Source organism: Strix aluco, chromosome 1, assembly GCF_031877795.1.
Source record: "Strix aluco isolate bStrAlu1 chromosome 1, bStrAlu1.hap1, whole genome shotgun sequence".
NCBI lineage: Eukaryota > Metazoa > Chordata > Aves > Strigiformes > Strigidae > Strix > Strix aluco.
Window position 1 is genome coordinate 64,361,518 of NC_133931.1, and position 15,324 is coordinate 64,376,841.

General features: G+C 37.2%; 1 protein-coding gene across 3 annotated transcripts in view; it reads left to right on the forward strand.

Moving 5' to 3' along the window:
• The window catches only part of ZNF407 (zinc finger protein 407), a 359,207-nt gene that overhangs the window by 176,659 nt on the left and 167,224 nt on the right, over positions 1-15,324 (forward strand). The window lies entirely within an intron of this gene.

The following is a 15,324-nucleotide window of genomic DNA, read 5'->3' on the forward strand; positions in this document are numbered from 1 at the left end:
AAGTCTTTCATGATAAACAAAAATCTTTAGCAGGCCTGGAAAGGACTGTTGCTGAGACTGTTATGCTGAGTCAAGCCCTATTATGATGTGTGATAGACCATGAGGCAAGTGCTGATGGGTACTGTGCAACGTGATTCAAACACCACAGCTGCTCCGTACCCTGCTGGCACAGATGCCAAGCCTTTGGAAGTTTCAGAAGCGCTCCTGTGTGTGATCCTGTGCCCAGCTTCAGAACCAGTGTCTCGGATGGCATCAGCTCAGGTCTGCCTGAGGTCCTGAGGTGAAGGAAGTTTCCCTTCTGAAGTCTCATCACCTCTGGTTTTCTGAGGGGTATCATTAGGACTTCTTGTGGATTCTGGAAATAGTCCATGCTGTAAAGCAAAGTATGCAAGATCCCAAAACACTTTGACCAAGAAGAACTTCTGTGATAGAGAAGTATGTCTCTGCACAACTGGAAGATGGCCTGCAGATTGGTGCTCAGGCCTGTCAAAGAGAAGCCTTCTTCAGCTGGGAGGCTTGGGTCGTCTCGGCCATGTCTGCTTGCAGATCTTAGTGCTGTCACCTTCGACAAATGAAGCAAATCAATAGCATGGAAAGAGAAGCCAGGATAGGTGTTTCCTGGCAAAGCTTAGTTTCCCTCAGCTAGTAAGTGTACAAGAGAATTGAGCTGCAGCTTTTTCTCATCTCTTTAGCTGTTGCTGATTTGGCTTTGAATGTGTTGATCTTCAGCTGTTCTTCAAGTGGAACAGAAAAATATGGCTTAAGTTTGTTTTCTGTTGTTCTTGCCCTGCTGCACACTTGTCCCACAGCACAGGCTTCGCTGCAGGATGTTATTTGAGTTCTGAGCATGAGGATGGCAATGTTAATTTGGGAGCTTATGGACAAAGTCAGGGATGAGCTTTGGTGGTAAGATAGACATCTATCTTATCATACCTGCAGAGGTCTCAAGAATTTTTTTTTTTTTTTTTTTTTTTTTATATTGCAGGAAGATGATGAGGTAAAGGTTATAAAGCAGAATTGACTTGGACAATTCACAATTTTAACTACAAATAAGTTTGCTGAAGCCCTTCAGTGTCGTATCCAGTCCTGACACAAGTCAGTTCTCTTCCCCTTTTTGATGCCTAGAAATGTATTAGAATTTCATCAAGGTGCAAGATGTGAGATGTTCATCTGAGTTTGCCTAATTGTTCCAAATTAAAAGAAGAAAAAAGAACTTTTGGGAGTTGAAGGGATAGGTCTCAGTTTTATCAGATCTATTCTTATTCCAAACTTTGGAAGTAGAGGCAGGGAATAGCACTTACTGATGAATACCGAGTAGTGGATATACAATACTGTACGATGACAGAAAGGATTTGGATAATTTACTTCATATATCATTTCACAGGCCCTTCTGTCCTGAACCTGAATGAATCAAGGTGTAGAGGAGTTTGAAGTGTGTTGTTCTATGTTAAATTTTCTAAAGTTCCCAAATTCTACCAGCTGACCTTGAGTGAAGGTGTGAATTAGTGAAAAAATGGGGTCTCTGTCCACACAGAAGGTGGAACTGATTTGCTTCCAGAACATGATTCAGATTTTAGAAACGGTAGTACTTCCTACTGAAGTCTTTCCTTATAATCTCTAATAGTACTTTTTTTGCCTTTTTCCTTTGGGTTTCTAAGATTTTAGTTAAAGGAGACCCTTAGCTATGGCTATGTATCTATTCAGGCCACCTGCTCTTAAACTAGATGTGGAGTGCTCTTAAACTAGATCTGTCATAGTCCAAGTCATCTGCTTTTTCAGCCACTGCCTGAAACTGCAATCACTAGAGCACGTTTCAGAAGTGCAATATCAAACCTACTCAAAAAGGCAACAGATCTGAACCTCAGTTGGGTAAGTCAATAGGGAGTTTTCTGCTTACATGTAAAATTACAAACTTTTCAACTTAATCAGAGGTTCATTTGAAAGCCTTTCACACAAAGACATTGTGTTGATTTTCAGCACTCTCAAGGTGAGGGACATAAATGGGTTACAGTCATTCATGTGTAGGTTATTTCTATTTGTTTGTTTTTTTCTTTAATTTATCAATATCACTTCAGTACAAGTTACTTGCTTGTGTTGTGTTGATTAACTCCTTAAGAAAATCAGTACTGATTAAATAGTGAGAGGAATGAAGCAATTTTTAGTACGTGGCATTCCCAATGCATTGAGTCCTAGTAAAGTGACGAGCATGTCATACCAACTATAATTGTTTTGGTTTTGACAAGACAGACTGAAAGCAGAGGACTCACTGTAATGTTTTTGTATACTGGAGATGAGCTACAGCGTACAAATCTGAAGGCTATCATGATACAGAAACAATGCCCACCTATCCTCTCTGAGTTACAATCTTACAAATCTGGCTGAATGCCACTCATAAAATAACTGACTTTTCTAAGGCTGCACAGCACATGAGTGACGGAACTGAGACTAAGCCTAGGTGCTGGCTGCCCTTATAGTGCCCAGTCCACTGAGGCACCCTGCTCTCCTATAAATTATTTATATGTGCAATATTGCTTTCCCCTGTGAACTAGAATATCAGATAGGAAAAGAGACCCAAATATTACAGGAATGGCCAAGGTTCTGTTCAGTCTTTCCACTGTGTGGAAATGGAGACAGATGTTACAATGCAATTCCAAAAATAATCTTTTTGGAATTGCATCATAACATCACCACTATCTTGTGACCTGGGCAGTCTGAGGCATATTTGGTCCCCTAAAAGAATAAGAAGCATAAGCAGAACAAAATTACTAAAATACAGATGTCCTATGGGTGCTTACATATTGACTTGCTCTGGAAAATCATGGGTTTTGGGTAGATGTTTGGAAGGTGGAAGGCTATAGTTAAAATGAGGAGAGAAAGAAATGTTAAGCATTTAGGAGAGTGACAGAGGAGGAGAAACAAAAGGAGAAAGGGGAAACAAGTGCAGGGAGAAGGGTGGGAAAAACAATTGGCCCACTGTAGCAGCACATTATTGAGGTGGGAGAAAAATAGGTAACTGGAGACCAGCAGCCCAAGGAAGTACAAATATCATTTGCTCAAGTTGTCATAATTTTGACTTTTGAGGTCAAAAGTTCCCTTGCAGAGTTGTGATTTTCATATATAGAGTAGGGAAGTTTCAGCTTTTTTGCAGAGAGAACATGCATATGTGTGAATTTTGCTGAATTCAGATCATCTTTGATGCTACAATCAGAAAGGTATATATATTGTTTGGTTTTCATATATTTCTACAGATAAGCTATAGTTTTCTAAATTACTTTTCTATTCTGTAAACCAAGTAGATTAGGTGGATAAATGATCTTCAGAATTATAAAATAAAATATATTCTGCTTCTGTTATTTGTTAAGCAAAAATGTAGTTTACAAAGTTAATGCCTTTAATGTCACAATTTTCATGGACTCCATGGCTTGGATATTTTTCGTACCTACAAAATAACATTTGTTTGGTTTGTTTGGTTTTACTGAATGTGTGCAGTATTGGCACTATCACTTAAAAATGTCTGGTTTTCCTTCTAAAATGTTTTACTAGCTTATTTCAGAGGAAAAAAATACAAGCCTCTTTTTAAAGAAAGATTTGATTTCAGTGTCTGTAAATTTTTTAACATATACAGTTGAGTCAGCTATGTAAAGTAACATGGGCTTCAGTGGTGACACTAGTCTGAGAGGGGAAAATGATATCACAGGAATGGAAACAAATGTGTTCTCTCACTCTGGTCATGAAGCTTTTAATTCCACACTTGGGGAAACAGCAGGATTTACTGGGGTCAGTTGTACTCCACTGGGATATGTATTATTAAAGTGTGTATATATGTGCGTATAAGTGTTGCAGGGAAGAGGGGAAGGTCAGAACATACTTTGCAGTTTTATTGCATTGCATTAGATTTACCTTTTAAAACTTATTTGTTCTCAAAATCACACATAAAACAACCCCCCCCAGCACATGTATTTACTTGATAAATATTTAAATAGTTGCATTTACCCTTCAAGTACAGTATGTAAGCTTATTATGAGGAGGAACAGGAAAACAGCCATGCAGTTTTTTCCATTTAAAAGTTACTTCTACGGTTTTTCTCCTGTTGGACCTTACGTACTTTAGTATTTTTAATCATTTTAGGAACTTATTTTCAGGACACTTCTCACAGAATTTGTCCTGCAGTGCCTATATGTTTATCTGTGTGTGACACATGGCCCAGATCTCCTTTCCTAGTTTTTCATCTTACATAGATTCCCCTGGATGGAAACTGGGCCTGACTTTCTTCTATAGTGCAGCTGCATTTTGTGCTGCCAGGGCGCTGTGGTTTCAGAGTCAGTATATAGCCACCCGCAAAAGGATTACTTTGTTATAGCTGGGGTAAAAGCAGTAACCCTGGGACCAGCTGCTCAGTTTTGGGCTGGAGAAGACAACAAATGTTGGTGCAAAGGCTCTTCTTGAGTGCTCGGGGGACCAGCCTTCCATAAGTTTGCAGTGGAATCAACAAAGCACAGAAATTACTTGAAAACAACTTTTATATGGTCATATTCTTCTCCTATCTTGTGCTTTATTCTTGAAGGTGATAGCAAAAGAGTGAGCTTGTGTGTGCTGTTTTCAAATTCAGAGTCTGTTAAACTAATTCAATACTTAGAATAGTTTCTATGATCGTAAAGCTGTTTACTCCCAGCTTACAAAAATGTTGTGGAACTACTCTTAAACATCACACTCATACCTTTGGTAATACATTAGAAATTAAGTAATAGTAACGCAATATGGTATATCCACTGCAGTTTTATTTTTCTTTTTTGATTTAGTATAATATGGAAGGAACATAATCATTTTAATGTACATATTACTTAAGGTTGGACAAAGTTGAAAGAAAATCTAATGCATATTAGATATATAAATGACAGAAGGATCCCTCTGCTCTGTCCATATCCTGTGTTCTTCATTCTGCCTGCAGGATCTGATCCTCAAAAGGAAAATATAATGAAATATTTTTTTAAATTTTTAAGGTTTTTTTCCTTCTTCCTGAACAGTTTACACTGATTGGATTGCAGCCTGAAATTTTCATTTTAGCTGCTGTTGCTTTGAGTAAAACAATTACTTTTTATTAAAAATGTCAATTCAAATGATTATTTAAATCTGGCTTAAATAAAAAAAAAGAAAACTCCTTGCTGGTTACTGTTGTTTTGCATGGGATTCTGTGCTGTGGAAACTGGACATAATTTTACTGAATTGATTTTCTTTTAATTGGTATTAATGAAAATTACATGTGTGTGTAAAGGGAGGATACAATTCCTTAAGGGCCTTAAATTGTCCTGATACACATGTGCAATTTCCATTACTTTTAATGGGAGTTGCATTTTTCTCAGTGGTGAGAATGAATTCCTTGGGCCCACACTGTGGATAACCTTTGTGGAAGTGGCAGCGTAATACTTTTGGCATGAATGCAGCAAGGGAGGTTTTGCAGTACTCAGAATGAGGTCAGAGTCATGAGCTGAGGTACGGGCAGGGCAGTGCCCCAATTCCTCCTCCCCTTCACCTGGCTTGGCACCTGCGGTTTGCAGAGCTCACTGCCTTTCTTTAAGTGGTCCACCTCCCATTCCTGAGCTCTTGAAAGGATTTTAGGAACTCTGAAAAAAAACCTAGCTAGACTCCTTGTCTTCTAGAAACCACCGGTGAACCCTTAATGTGTATGAAACTGCAATTCCAGAATGAGTTATTTTCATTTTTAAAACATTCTCTTAATATTTTAACCATGTTGGCAGTTACAGTGAATTGTAACAGCAAATGTATAGAAACAATTAACCTGGTGTATGAACCCTGGGGTAAAGATAATTCAGCTCTTTGTGCCCTTCCCGTATGCCTGTCATCAAATTCATGTTACATAACATCCTTTTAGATATCCGTAGATCTTATATTTTATGAATCTGCTGTCATTATACCACAATGTTAATCTAGTCAGAGTAAGTACTCCAGTCAGCGTAAGTTAATGCAGTTGGAGTAAGTAGTTCAGTACTTTAATTTAGTCTTCATTGCAGAGATACATAACTTGCTTGAATTTGGGGAGTGGGGAGGGTGTTTGGTCTCAGCCAAGAAATAAAATATGAGTTTGCAGTCAAACTTAAGGTGCAGCTTCTTTGACCAGGAATGGGAGAGTGGGAAACTGTAAATGACTGAAGACAATAATGTAATCCATTATTATGGTATTTCCTGGTGAGTTTGGTTTACGAAATCAATGTTCTGATTTGATCTTTAGGTACTGTCCTGTTGTTTACAAGAAAAAAAATAGTTATACAAAGTCTGATAAAAGTGATAATAAAGAGTGAAGATATTTGAAGACTTCTTTCTTTGACCATAATTTCTTGGTTTTGGCAGCATATATTCTACACTGATGGAAGTAAGCATAATTTAATCACAAAGGCTGCATTTCTAACTCTTTCTCTTAATTTCACTGTTTATGGAAATATATTCCCTGTTGCAGTAATATGCACATATCAGTATGCTGGGACAATGGAATGAGTTGAGGGATTTACTGATTTACTCTGAAGTACCTTTTTTTGTAGCGTTTATGCAATAGAAGTTAGTATAACATTAGAATTTCAGTCAGTCCAACCACTGGCAGTGATTTATAACCAGAGTTTTAAGTGAAATTGGGAATTAGGGGAGAAACATTATTTTCTAGTCAACTCAAGCAGCTGTGTTGTGGACAAGGGGTATTTCTTCTTGACTTATACCCAGTTTGCGTGCATCAGGAACTCCAGTCTGAAGGAGCCCATAATTTTAGAAGTAATTGCCATTTAAATTCCATTCCTACCTGTTAAAATGATGAGAGGAAAAAGGTGAGAAAAACAGATGATCTGACGATGTAGAGCTCAATAGATCCTCAGATCCCATCCAAGGTACCAAAAGTTCTTCCCTAATGGGATTCAAGAGTGAGAGCTTTTCTTGCCTTTTTTTTTTTTTTTTTCTTTCTGGTGCTGTATTAAAATATTTACCTGTCTAACCAGTAAGCGATGAGGGCATTCCTTTGCTGGTGCATAATGAATACCAGTGCCTTTAACTGTTATTTCCTACCACTCCACTGAATGCTGAGGAACTTTGCCAGGAGCTGGCCGTCTTGGTTGTCTTCCTTACTGGTAGTACTGTTTCCACCGTGGCGATGTAGTCGCCTGGGTGCGGAGTAGAAGAACTGCTACCTTGCACTGGCATTGATGCCCCATCCAGCCCCACTGCGTCTGCTCCCCATACACTCAGGGAGTGAGGCATGTGTAGAGCATGGCTGAATTCTCACCCCCTCCCAAGGGACTAGAAACAAATAATTTCTGTACCAATATTTAAGAAGAGAGAGGGAAGGGATTAGCAATTAATGTGGTCTAAACTGTGTACAGAGATTCAGTGCAAATATCAGAGAAAGAATGATTCAATGATATGGAAGTACAGCAATATGATAAATATACAGTGTGGGCTTACCAAAGGCAGATATTTCCCATCTAACTGGATACCTGTCTTTAGTAAGCTTGTTTGCTACCTCTTTCTCTTGACAAAGGAAATTTGTATGGTTGGATTTCAAATAAATGCCAAATAAAGTGCCATTTGAGAATTGGTTCAGTTAAAGAGATTAGTATAAGAACTCTGAGGTGATAACGCATTAGTTAAAGGGATAACAACAAAAGGTTATCTTTAAAAAGAAGTAGTGAGCCAAAAGGTAGAGGTGAAATTCCACAAAGAGTGATCTTGGTACCAATTTTAGTTATTGTTTCCAGTAAATTGCAGGAATAGTCCTTTGGAGTTTGTTGGTAACATGAGCTATAGAGGTACTGGAAAATTCAGAACAGATTATCAAATGGTAAAAGCTGAATGGCTTTTACAATAGGCGTAAGAGTAATGGGATAAGATCTGATAAGATTTGCAAGATCGCACAAATAGTGATTAATGCTATTTTCACTATAAAGTCGATCGAAGGCTTATTCATTGGAAATAAGTGTAAAATGATATGATTAATTTATCTGATCACCATGCTAAAAGCCTCATGTGATCTCCATGTATGACAAAATGGGTAGCGGCAGTTTTAGGATGAACCAACGAAAGTACTTAAAGGGATGTGGAAGTATTAATATGGTTGAAGTCTGCCTGAGTGAGACGTCCGTCCATGTAGAGTAGTGCCTACAGTTCAGAGTGAAGCAGAAGGTGTGAACAGAGATATTCTCCTAAGAGAAAAGGTTACAATAATCTGGATGAAAATGAAGACAACGTGTTTTTTTACTCTTGGCAGATGGCTAAGGTGGAAAAAAGTGACCAAAAAAGAAACTGAAAATGGAAGAAAGATTTCTAAATTTTTAGAGGAGTGAGGTTTTGGAACAGCCTACCTGTAGAAGCAGTGGAAACAAAACATAAATTTCAGAAGTGGATGGTGCAATGCATGTGACTGACCTTGACACAAGAAAATCCTTGATAGTTTGCTGCAGTCACTGCAGTATGCCCCATAGCAATTGAAATGAAAATGGAGTACCTACTAAGTACAATTTCAAGCATGTCCATGCAGGTGACACAAAACTGCAGCCCATTGTTTCTCCAGCAATTTCCTTAAAATATGATTCTGCTGCTTGGGGCTTGAGAAGGAAAAGGGTTGGTATCTTAGCAAACAAGTCTGAAAGCATTCATCGGAAGTAGTTCAGGAAAATAAATTATGTGCTGTTGAGCCAGTAGAATTATCCTGTTGAAGTCACAGAAAAGAAAGTAAATGAGAATTGACAGCAAGAGGCAATACTTAATGTGATACCAATATTCAGAATGGGAAAAAAAGATGCTCACAGGTGAGCTTAACTTAGTAATATTATGTAAGCTGTTTAGAAGACAAATTTATAGGTGCTGGGTATAATGGAAATTTAAACCAGTGAACAGAGAATTAACCTGATGATACTAAATTTGTTGGTTTTGCAGTCATGAATGGGTAAAGAAACAATATGAAGTGACCCAGAGGTAAGAAAAAATATGGGCAGGGTGGAAAATGAAGTTTTCTTAAGAAAATGTGAGTGTATAGCCATATGGAACAGTAGTCTGAAATACAGACATCAGAAATACTCAGTGTTTGGGAGACTCTTGAAATGGAATAAAGTCAGAATGTTTTGTTGCTAACATTTGCAGTGCTGTGTCATTGACAAAGTAAAGTCAAATTATAACTCAGCTTTAGATACATCCAGACACACACTAAACACAATTTACTCAGAAAGCACTGTTGAAACCTCCCTTCCTACTTTTGTTCATTTCTGGGTAACAGAAGTTGTGCTCAGTGAAGAAGAGACAGCTATTATTGCAATGTGATTGATAAATGGAAGGGAAATATTTATTTAGATATGGACAGTTGGAACAAAGACAGCCTGTCAGGTACTGACAGACACTGACAGCTTATAAGCACTTGAAAATAGGGTGCTTGAATAAAGTTGGCAATATGTGGATTTCCAATAGAATAGAGGAGTATTAAGGAAATTTACTGAATATAGGAGTCCAGTATTAGTTTTTGATAATAGTTAATTTAACAAAAGTGTTGGGACAGCAGGGAGAATGCTATAGTAAAGCCTGCAAAATACTTTTACTTGTGCCCTTCTTTTTTTCATTCATTCATAACATTTAAAAAACTTTTTCTTTGTGTACTAAAGTATTCCAGGGCTAGTCTCTGCTAGCAGTTTGACCGAAATCAATTCAACCATTTATGAGTTATAGGAGTTAGAAAATTAGTGTTCCTATTGCACAGTGAGTCATATGTCCTCTTTGATCAAGATTTTGGTTTGTTGTTTTTTTTTCCTTTCAAAAGCACTTCAGACTTTGACTTGTAATATATTAACACAGCCCATCGAGGACCAGAAATGAAAGATGGAAAATCCGTTAAGGCCGTTCAAAAAATAACTTTAGAACATACTCAGTTGGCCCCTACTGGGAAGTTTACCACTATTTAAGAACAACTTGCCCAACCAGGCCTCTGAGCCGTTGCAATATGTGGATTTTTTTCACTTACACTTTCTGACCAGAGCTGGCACTAGAGCCATATTACAACATATGCTTATTACAGTGTTCCAAAATGTCGTATATGATTTTATCATCATCAACAGAATAAGATGGCCATGCTTAAGAAGGGGATGGGGGAAAGATCGTGTGGTAAGGATGATCAATTTTATTATTATGACATTGTACAATCCATACATTTGCTGAGAATATATTTAATTTTTATTTTGTATTTTCATTCTGTCATTGTATATTTTGTTAAAAGGATAGTGAAATCCACATGTAAATAAGAATGCTGCTCCCATTAAGAAGTTATTTGGTTAAACTGTTTCACCAGAAAAAGTATGAGAAAGCTTGATGTTGCCATTAGAACAGTTCTCAAAACCTATACTTAGCTTCTGTCTTGTTTTTGGGTACTGCACCTCCTTCCCATAAAGTGAGTGATTTGTAGTTACTTTGTAATAAGGGTGTCTGCACTTCACTTTTTATGGCCTGGGAGGAATATATGGATATACCAGGAAAGATGAAGACCAGGCTAGAACTGACCCTAGCAACATAATTTGTCTGCGTTATTATGTCATTGAGTCCTTGCGTACGGGTTGCTGAGCTTCCTCTTGAGAAAAGATGATGTTCAAAAGAGGCCATGAGCCTCAAAGTTGTCCTTGCAGGTTGGGTATGGTCTGCAAACAGTGTGGACTGTCTGGGTCATCAGTCCCCACTGAGATGTAAGTTTGTGGCAGTCAGAAGGAATCAATTTATTTGGCTGTTCTTGTAGCATCATTTCCACATTATTTCTCAGACCTTCAAATGCCATTATGTATGGCATCCATAATGATGGCATTACTGTCTCATTTTGGGAACCCATCCTCACCTAGCTTATGTTTAGTTCCTGGAGAAATTTTTGGGGAGCTAATTTGTCAAGCAGATAAACAGAAAACTGGTCCATGGGCATTAGGTCTGAGTATGCTGAAGAGCTATTGGTAGGAGAAATGATTGCTGTGGTCAGAGCCCTGGTGGCTGGCCAGAGCCTGGCTGATCCCTGGAGGTCTGAAAGAAAGTTCTAAACTAGAGAGGAGCAAATCACATGTGCCCACGGGCACAGGTGTGAGCACACAGCACTTTTCTGGAGAGATTTGCAACATTCCTTCCCAAACATAGCAAGAACCTTCCAAAGGGGCAGCAGGAAGCTTTTCTGTGGAAGCATTTTGCAGTGCAGCATTTATTAAATTTGCATGTCAGCTTTTAAGTTATTTTGACAAAAGCTTTATCATGGTGTAAAAATAAGCCAGTACATAATGGTCCATAGCTTGTTCCCAGTTACATGACTTATTATTTATTCCATTGATTCAATCAGCAAATGAAAGTAAAACATACTCCTTAATCTTGAAAAAGAAGTAGTGTTAATAGCAAGAATTATTTTGTTTGCTAAGGATGATATAGCCAGATTTTAAATTTTATCAGTTATTCTCTAGAACATGTTCTATCTGACATTAGTTCGAAAGAAATTGTATCACTGCCAGCACTGTGAGAGACCAACAGGAAGCAGCTCCTGCAACAAGGCTTTTGTATATTCATCAGCTGCTGTATATTACATACTCCAAATTGCATGAAAAAATGGGAATCTCTGATAACACACATTTTGAAGAGGGATTTACATTTAATAAATGTTTACAAGTATTTTCATAAACTCAGCTTATGACAGTGTTGGCTTCATGTGATTGATTACTCAAATGTTGCCTTTCCTCAAATATAGATTGTGCAGTTGTCTCTAGGAGTTATTTATATTTCCTAGTATTTATGATCTGCAAGGCAGCTTAGTTATTAACATTAGTTATAGCTATTTCTGTAGATATTTATCTGAACCACAAGTTTTTGACACATTTCTTTTTCTTTAACAAGCAAAGCATATCTACAGCTATAAAAATGTTCTCTGATACAGAAAAATATATGTATGATACAGCTATTACCTAGAAATACTCTAGTGAAGATGTAGTTTTGATTTCCAGTATAGGTATGCAAACAAAATGCCACTGTAGTAACATTAAAGAAAAATTAATTTCTTTTTTTTTTCCTCTCAGCAGAGAATTTTTTTTTTACAAGTAGTCCTCACCCTTCTTCATACCTCACTATTGTCTTTGGGGTGACAGAGCATTGGCAAGCATCTTCCTGAAAATAATTTAGTCTTAAGTAATATTTTAAATTTATTATTGAGCTTACCTGTTGTGAATTAATTCACTTAGATGCAAATAAGTGTATGCATGAAATGATAGTTCAGATTTAAAAAATATAATAATGATATTGTGAGATTCTAACTAAAAGTCAAATCTCACCTGAATGTGACACAAGGGCAGTATACAGTGATTGGGGTGTGGTGTACAGCAATTGGACCTGGTGACCAAGATTAATGAAACTCACATGGGTTTTAATTAGTGCAGCTGCAGTCATCAATTATCTAGAGAACACAAATATTGTTATATTTTGGGAAATTCTTGATTTATTTTATTCCATTGGCCAGTAGATTTAGATGAATGAGTTCTCATCATAAACATTCTGAGAAAAACTGCCTGAGGCCATGGTTTATTATTTAGGACACAATCAGTAAGAGTGAGCGCTACTGAAGAAAACGTTGTAAACTGGTCTCAGTATTAATTTGGAAAATTTGCTGGAATGTGTGGCCTTGTATGGGTCATCAAAAACATTAGAGCATCTCAAACAAAATACAGAACAATGTGAGGCGGGGAATGTACAAGTATTATTGTCCAGCAGCTGATCCATAACAGAATGTCAGTGCACGTACACTTAAAGCAAGTATCAACAACATTTAATTTGACACATAATGTGGTCATCTTTTATTATCCTTTAAGTGCATGTCTTAGAATACTGAAGACTGGACAAGTAAGTAGGGGGAAAAGAGCTGAAACATGACAACCCTTTGCAAGTCTGGAAAAAAAGAATCACAATTTAGAGCTTTTCAGAGGTATATGCGTTTTCAAGGCAACTATTTAAAATAGATGCAAGGGAAAAGAACAGGAGGAAGAAGGAAACTTGATTAAAAATTCCTTACTACAATTTCATTTGAAAATGTTGTTTCTCTTAATGTGGTCTGAAACCTGTGTACAAACATTTAAAAATAAATTAATATGAGTGCTAACTGCTAAGAAGAACATCTGCATCTGTCATTTAAATTAAGAAAAGGACACAACTGTAGACAAAGGATTTTTCAAAAAGTTAAATAATAGTTTGCCTGCATATACTTTTTTTCCTGAATGTTTTGCTATAATTTGCATTTGTCTATTCTAATCCATGGAAAACAATGCTGCTTGAATCCCTGCTCTTATTTTTCACCCAACCAAACTGCTAAACAAGGTAGTACTTAAATATGAACAAGAAGTAAAAAGAACATTAAAATTCATTTACTCAGAATAGAAGAATGGTTCAAATGGTTGCAGTTCAATGACCTAATTCAAAGCCTTTTTTTTCTGTTTTCATCCTTTCCTCCCTCTTCCTGTTTCCTCCTATTGAAATGATTATTTAAATTCCAGGTCAACGTAATTCTAGAGAAGATTATTACTTTTGTTGGGGCATAGCCCCATTGTCCTTAGAAAGGAAACATGTTTACATACTGCCAGCATACTGGAGTGCAGACTGTCTTGTTACCCAGCCTGCACAGTAGGGCACATGTATCTGATGTCCTTATTTCTCACTGGTAGCTGTCATGCTGACAATTGGAAAATGCTGTAATTTCCTTAGTTTGCATTATTTTTATATCCCCTATTGTTTTTACACATGACCTTTACCTCTCCGTTCTCCAATTAGCAGAGTGAAAGCCATTGTTCATTGAGCGGAGGTATTCGTGCCCAAGGGAGCAAAATTTATTTTCTATATATGCTGTTGTGGGTGGTGAGGATTCTTTATTACTAAAGAAATAAACCTTCATCTTAACCTTTGTTTGATTGAACTAACCCCAGACATCACTGAATTTGGGCAAGAACTTCCATCAGCTTGTGAATAATTGCCGTACTAGCTTTAACTAGCAATCAGTGAATGTTTATATAAATGGTTATGAACTGTGTGGGCCCATTATAAAACACACGATGGTTAACTAATTTAACTAAAGATTTCTCCTAGGTTTTTCAGTTTTCTTTGAGTCTGCATTTCTTACCTAATACAGAGACTGGACAATCATTATAATTGCATCAATTGTATTAGCTAAAGCAGTTAAGAGATGATACAAAACGCAGTAATGTCAGAAAATAGTTCAGACAGTATCAGAAATGGAAATCGACACATGGCATTGCAGTCATCAAGGAATAATGAGTCTGGCTAACTTGAAGTTAGAAAGGCAGATCTCTTATTTTTGTGGTCAAAGTAGGCGATTTCAATGTTGATACAATCATTCCTTACACTGTCCTTTGATTCCTTCCTATCAGTGATGTATACCAGCAATATCATGGAACTGATCATATGAATCTAACCAAATGCTTGTACAATGAGTTCGAAAAAATATTATTTAGTTGATCAATTTTCAAATAATGGTAGTTCAGCAGTTCAAAATCACTTTGCTAAGATGTAGCTTACTACTAGAGCATTGTCTCTTGTAGATACCTCACTCTAGCACATTGTCCAGGTTTAGCCAGGATAGGGTAAATTTTCCCCAGCAGTGGGGGGAAGCTCTAGCCGGGTTATTCAATACCATGCTGACGTCACATCCTGGCGCCCAAGCGCGGGAGTGTGGGAGAATCGGTGAACGCGTGTGTTATGCGATCTCTCTGCTCTCACTGCTGTATCGGTACATATCTTGCTCTGTTCATTGTTATTACTGTTATTGTTGTTGTTTGTTTTGTTGCTGTTGCACTGTTGTATTAAACCTCTCCTTATCTCAGCCCCAGGGATTTGTATTTCACTCCCTTTGTGGAGGAGGGGCAGCGGCCGTGTGGTCTCAGACCCCGGCAGGGACTAAACAACCAGACACATACAAATTCAAAACCTAATATAAAAATCATAATTTTGAAGATATCTAATTTGTCTAATATTTGGACAGTCATAAGTCTTTATGCCATTGTAATCAGAGTTTCTAATAGTTATAATATTATTACCAATCCAGAGCTTTGCTTTGTTTTAGTTCAAGGTTGTACGAATTCTTTTGATCATGAATGGGATTTTTCATATTGAGCTTTTGAAAACATTGCTTTTTGTAATTTTGTTGCTAAAGAAGTAATGATTTTTTAATAATAAAGTGTAGTCCTTATTTGTTAATAAGATATTCCAGTCTCCTGGTAGTAGTTCAGTAAAGTAGGAATCCTGGTTTAAACAGTGTAGTGAATTCCTCCTGCG